We start from the raw sequence: 6,320 nt of genomic DNA, 5'->3' as shown, positions 1-6,320 counted from the left end.
TTGGATGCCCTACTAGCGATTACTTATTTCTGCCTTTAATATTTTCCATAAGGCGTTGTCCTCAAAGGGGATACTGTTTAAACTATGTCACGATGGTGTTCAGGGGAATGGGTAGAGGCTACTGCTTACGAATGCTAATTCGGCGTTGGGTCTCCGTGTGTTATGAAGGCTTATAGTAATTGAAGAAGGGTTGCAATTGTTCTTGACATTTCCGATTACCCATAACAATCACGGACAATTAACCAGCTATAATTCACAAATATTGTGAAATGTTAAAGGGATCACTCCTCTGAACGAGGCTTGGTAGCTCCGCCCTTCTGGAAAGCCCAATATGAATTGTACATTTTTCTATGATGCCAAGGGAGCATGCTTTGGTCATGCAGATACTGTGTGGAACGCTATCAAGTTTCGTATGTTCACTGCAACCACAGCCTGTGGGTGCAATCAATAATAGTCGAGGACATCCTCTTTCAGGCAAAGGAGTGTGTGTGTGTGTGTGTGTGTGTGTGTGTGTGTGTGTGTGTGTGTGTGTGTGTGTGTGTGTGTGTGTGTGTGTGCGTGCGTGCGTGCGTGTGCGTGTGCGTGTGCGTGTGCGTGTGTGTGTGTGTGTGTGTGTGTGTGCGTGCGTGCGTGCGTGTGTGTGTATGTGTGTGTGTGTGTGTGTGTGTGTGTGTGTGTGTGTGTAAAGAAAGAGAGAGACAGAGAGAGGAAGAACTCAAGGAACGTATCAAAAGCTGGCTGGCCTGCTTGTAAGCTGGCCTGAGAAGCTTGGAACCCCTAAAATAAAACGAAGTACGCACTTGAGCGGATCGTTTATTTTCGTCTAACAAAGACTAGCCCAGGTATTCCGAGTCGTGCCTCCACTCGAGCCTTCGTTCGAAGATATCCTTGAAATCGATTTCCCCATCCATAAGCATTGTGGAATCCTCCTCTAAGCCGAGTGGAGGGAGCAAATTGAGTGAAGGAGTGACTCAGAATATGGCCCTAGTTCTTGTAGCAGTAACAAGTCATCCTGAAGTTTCCGCAGTAGCCGCCTCTGCGTCCGATGCTCTGGCAGTGAGAATGACACCCCCTTTCATTCAACGGACAGACAAAACGACGACCTGCAAATATGGGCATCACGCATGTGTGAATACGACTTCCACTTTACGAGAATATTAACCGCCTTCTTTCGAAAAGCACAGGCAGAAGAGATCGAGTCATAGAACTAAATCAATGCGATGAAGTTAAGCAAAACGTATTATTTTGTTTGAACGGAGTTTCAATTTTTTTCCAGTTGTATGTGTGTCCATATATTGCGTAAATTTAGAAGGAAGTATGCCAGGAAAACAGACATCGATAACAAAATTACGTTTAGAACAAGGGGTAGTACCGAGAAACTGGCACTTCCACTTCGTTCTTGCTTGAAATTTTTGCTGCTCAAAACATTCCTTGGCAAGTGTTTCGTTCTTGCTTTAAATTTTTCCTGCTCAAAACATTCCTTGGCAATTGTTTCACGTTTTGCAGAGGTATATCGTAAGTTACAGTTCGGGTAAGCATAGCTTTTCGTACGGAGGAGGAGGAGGAAGTGGTTGTTGGGGGTGGGGGAAGAGGAGATAGAGGCCGGTAACTGTCTGGCGTTTCGCCGACACCTCAACCGGCCGTATACTGAATTTCAGTTCGTCGCACATTACAAGAAGCCTAATCGTCTATTTCATTACGTAGGATTAGTACTTTACTCACGGACGCGGACATGTGGCTTGGATGAACCTTCCTCAACTCCAGCAGCAAAAGCCAGGAAAGCTGCAAACATTGGCCGGATGAGCTTTTTTATGTAAAACTATATCAAAGTCATTGTTTACAATAAAAGAAGCATTTACACCTGTTCAGCTGCCCCAATGTACCTCAGTTGGTATACGTGTTAATAAATTCTACCTTTTTTTAAGAGACACTACAGCTTTGTTACTGAATTCTGGAAATTCAGACACACTACAAGTTCATGCGTGTAATGAGGAAAATTACGCCCACCTCCGCTCGCGGGAACCCTGGTGTGATGCGAAGCTGAAGGGGGTTTCATTGTGCGTTTCCGTTGGGTCGATTACTCGAATGGCGTGAGCAATCGTCAGGTAATGCGAGAGAGAGAGAGACAGCAAGCGTAGCGCGGACGACCGTCGACTGAGAGACCGCCCGGAGCGCGGCAGTCCGCTTATATGCGCAGCGCATCCGAAGGAGAGGAGACCGCGGAGAAAGAGGACGCTGCACAAGCGCACAGCGCGCTTGCGCCGCACGCAGCGCCGCCCACCGGCGGAGTGAGAGTGCGCTGCGCCACGCGCCGCAGATATTAGGCGAGTGTTCGCTATCGGAGAGAGGAGAGGGGGTGAGCAGAGGAGAGGCGCAGCTGTGCGGACGCGGACGACGACGATGCAGGAAGGACAGGGCCGCCGGCAAGAGATGCTCCTCTCAGCGTCGCATCTAAAATATATTCTAGTGAACACTACGAGATCTGTGTCTGGTGGCACGTATGCCCTCTCCTTCCTACGTCATCTTTTTGCAAATGTATCCCGTCTTACCATCGCGTCACAATGGCTGCGCCTGTTTAGCCTGGTGGTTCTTTTGCGTGCAGTGAGCGAGCGCATGCCAAGTTGCTCCGTGTGTGTGTGTTCTTTACCATCTTCTGAAGCGCACTTTCTTCAGCGACCCCTTTTTAGAGTTGGCTTTCAGTGAGACGCTGAGAGTTCATCGCACTAGCGACGGCACCGACCGCACACACGTGTGCAGTGAAGCGATTGCCTCTTCTGCATACCGTAGTCATGATCACTTTCCTGTTGTTTTTAAACGTTTATCAACGTGATTCTGCCGTTGACGGCTTTTTAAAACGAATATTTCTTTCCTAGTCAAGCCGACTTTCGCCGTCGCAAAAAAGTTGTCCTTCATTTGATCTCAGCTTTGTCGCACCCTTGGCAACGCGTTCCGTGACTCGCCGCACCGAGCTCCGCCGCCGCCGGGGCCGTTGCGCATGCGCCCTGCTGAGCTTGGTAGCAGCCCGATCACGTCACTCTCCCCGAGCATAGGTAAGAGGAGCGCCGCCCTCGCCTAGTCAGTGCGAGCTTGGCCATAGATGAGATGTAGCCCGGGCGTCTCCTCTAAGTTGATTGATTGATTGATTGATTCATTGATTGATTGATTGATTCTAGGGCTTAACGCGCCGACGCAACGCAGGCGATGAGGCGAACCCTAGCAAGGGCTCTGGATTAATTTTGGCCACCTGGGGATCTTTACGTGCGCCGAAATCTCGTACACACGCGCGTGCTTGCTTTTCGCCTCCATCAAAAAAGCGGCCGCCGCTGCCGGGAATCGAACCCGCGACCTCGTGCTCAGCAGCGCAACGCCTTAGCCACGGAGCTACCGCGGCGGGTGCGTCTCCTCTAAGCGTTTCGTGGGAGTGGGAGGCTTTCAGCCATCGTGCGCAAGTGGTGTCTGACCACCACGCGGATATTTCCCGCCGAGCTGCTTCACCAGGACTGGACTGGGACTGGAACAGACTTTATTGAGGGAAGGTCCGGAATGCCGATCTCGCGACGGTGACGCCGGATACTGAGCAAGTGTGCGTTTAGCCTGGCCTGTGCTTCAGGTGATTTTGTGCAGCTACCTCGGCGATGCTGATAATAAATACATGCTGATAGATGGTGAAAAATGCTGATGCTGATAATAAAAAAACATTCTCCATTTCTTCCTACAATTGGTGGTCGTTCCCTACTCTGGTAGAATGTAACGTTGTCACTCATGTTGTGGTTCATGTACCTGGGCATTAGAATATTTTTAACATAGTTAATAGACTACTTGGCCCCTAGTTTCTTTTATTTTACCTTTTGGTGCTCAGTGCTTCTTCGGTCATCGTTTTTTTTTCGAATCAGCAAAATGGCTTGTGCTGTTTGCTTTTTTTTTAGATTTTCAACTACCATCACGAGAAGTCCCGCCTGGCTCTTTACCTTCGGACCCCCTAGTATGCTTGTAATAACTGATGTATCGTGTGCACTGCTTGAAAATAACATTCAATTCAAATTAACAAATACAACAGCCACTTGGAGAGCCACAAAGAAAAAGAGAAGCATGCAAAGTTAGCGCTGCTTTTTGAGGTGCTAATGCTTTCCGATTTAACAGACACTTGCCGTGCAGACATCGGCACATGATTGCAAAAACGTTTTCCTCCCTCAATCGCAAGCACGCAGCCGCGAACTAAGAACTATGTTTCTAAAACAATGAAATCTGGCAACATACTTTGGCGCCTAAATAGTGGTTGACTAAGTTTAAACTAGCGTAAAAACTAAAAGTATCAATGTCATTATTAAAGCTCGAAGTAATAAAGAAGTAGTGGTGTCTTATAATTACATTCAGGCCATAATAATATCTGTCGGCTATAAGGGTGGTTGAAATCAGCATTGCAGCATCTTCACCCAATCAGAGGGACACCATGGTTGCGTCCGCACTCTTCCCTCGAGTGGTTGGAGTAACTGAGCAGGCCAACATGGATTTTTGGGGCCTACATTTAGCAGAAACGGTTCTCAGCAAAAAGGTGCAATTTCTGATAGCTCTCAGCCCGTTTTGCGTGCTTTAGTACTAACTGCTCGGCTGGGGGAAACCCTATGTTTGAATAATACTTGACCAACGTTTGAAATTAAGCTATTCTAATATGTGTTCTGTTCGGCATTCGTTTGGATAATCGCAGTGAAACTTACCCAGTCAGAGCCCCATCAGGAAAAGAGCCGAGAAAATCTTCAAGTTGGTGTTCAGCAGGACAATGAAACCTGCAGGAAAACTTTCAGCGGTTGAATTATAAGTAGAATAACCCATAGCGTCAATTGCAGTATGAATTGGAGAATCATTCTTTATATTCGGTTGAATTTACATCGCTAATAAGAAGTAAGTAGAAAATCAAGTCTGCAAACAAAACCGCGTCGATTGAAAATACAAAGTGATGGTGAAATATTTCATCCGTTTCATACAGCTTAAAAGTAAGCAATTACGGTGCACTGTTCGATTGGGGTATACAAGCAACCGTCCCTTTGACACGACTCGCCGCGTTTTTTAGGCGCTCTTAAATCATTGCATTTTTTTCTGTATGAAGGCGCTACCTCGCCCAGATAAGAAACAGTTTGCTACTTGTTAAGACACAACATTTCTCGCACTGACGACGTTCCATATAGGCAGAATGAACGCATAAACTTGAAAAAAAGAATTATCCTCAAAGACACACCTGTAATATTTTGTTACATATTGTACCGTTACTTTCTATGTAAATACGGCGACGTTTATTTGCCAAATAAACTCTGCATGCTTAGTAAGGAACCACTGATCTCACTGAACCAAAGAAAAACAGCAAACATTGAGAACGAGAGCACAATGAGGCTGCATTTGTTTGCTCTGCCCACATTTGACACGCCCCCGTTTCGCTTGTGTACAAAGGTGTGAACCAAAAAAGTATACATACAGAAAGAAACTGATGCACATTCAGTCTACTTACGGACTAGAATTTGAAAACACACTGGAATTCGCAAATTCTCTAAAGAAACCGGGCTCTGACTGTGTGGACCATGGTAGTGAAAGTAGGCGTTCTCAGTGAGCGAGTGGCGTATTGTTTATTTATTGCATTAAACTTTATTTTACTGCTGATATATATATATATATATATATATATATATATATATATATATATATATATATATATATATACAGGGTGTCCCAGCTATCATGCACCAAGATTTAAAAAAAGAGTAAAGGCGTAGCTCGAAAGAAACCAGGTGCATAATGTTTGCAGTACTGTGAAGAAGCGCACAGTATTTTTTTCTTTAATGAAACCTAATTAACTAATTGTAATTAATTATCTAACTCGAGAAATACTGTCCTAATTACTAAAGTGTCAATGAGGCACTTGTAGGTAACCACGAGGGGCATCTAACTGCGGTATTTTCAGCGATGAACTAATTGCGTACACATTTATTTTGACTGATAAAGGAAACCCGCGAAATATGAAAAATACCACGTGACGGCGCCTCCGCGCGCACCATAAAGCAACGCCCTCAAACAGGCGGCCTCTGAGTTAGCCAGAATAAAATAGACAAAAGAAAGAAAGAAGAAATCGCGACCGAGTTTATTCCTTATCTGCACACGCGTCCCGCGAATCTTGCTGCTGCTGCTCCTTCCATGCATGCTTTTATCAAGGTGATGCGCTGTCTCTTCGGGCGGGTAACACGCGAAGCAGTTGCTTTCAATCAGCTTTGTTTGGGGACGCTGCTTTACAATGCGCGCATAAGCGTAGTCACGTGGTATTTTTCATATTTCGC

At 45.9% G+C, this 6,320-nt stretch overlaps 1 long non-coding RNA gene across 1 annotated transcript; it reads right to left on the bottom strand.

Moving 5' to 3' along the window:
- Positions 1 to 815: 815 nt before the first annotated feature.
- LOC144167320 (uncharacterized) lies at positions 816 to 5,402 on the bottom strand. Its single transcript, XR_013321951.1, has 3 exons — positions 4,716 to 5,402; positions 1,723 to 1,782; positions 816 to 1,103 (listed from the first exon to the last, which is right to left on the bottom strand). It is a non-coding gene; the product is annotated as an uncharacterized LOC144167320 (long non-coding RNA).
- Between the last annotated feature and the right edge of the window lie 918 nt (positions 5,403 to 6,320).

The sequence above is a fragment of the Haemaphysalis longicornis genome, unplaced genomic scaffold (assembly GCF_048455015.1).
Source record: "Haemaphysalis longicornis isolate Haplotype H1 unplaced genomic scaffold, Haemaphysalis longicornis Haplotype H1 scaffold_2, whole genome shotgun sequence".
Taxonomy (NCBI): Eukaryota; Metazoa; Arthropoda; class Arachnida; order Ixodida; family Ixodidae; genus Haemaphysalis; species Haemaphysalis longicornis.
This window is presented reverse-complemented; position numbering and strand designations above follow the sequence as displayed.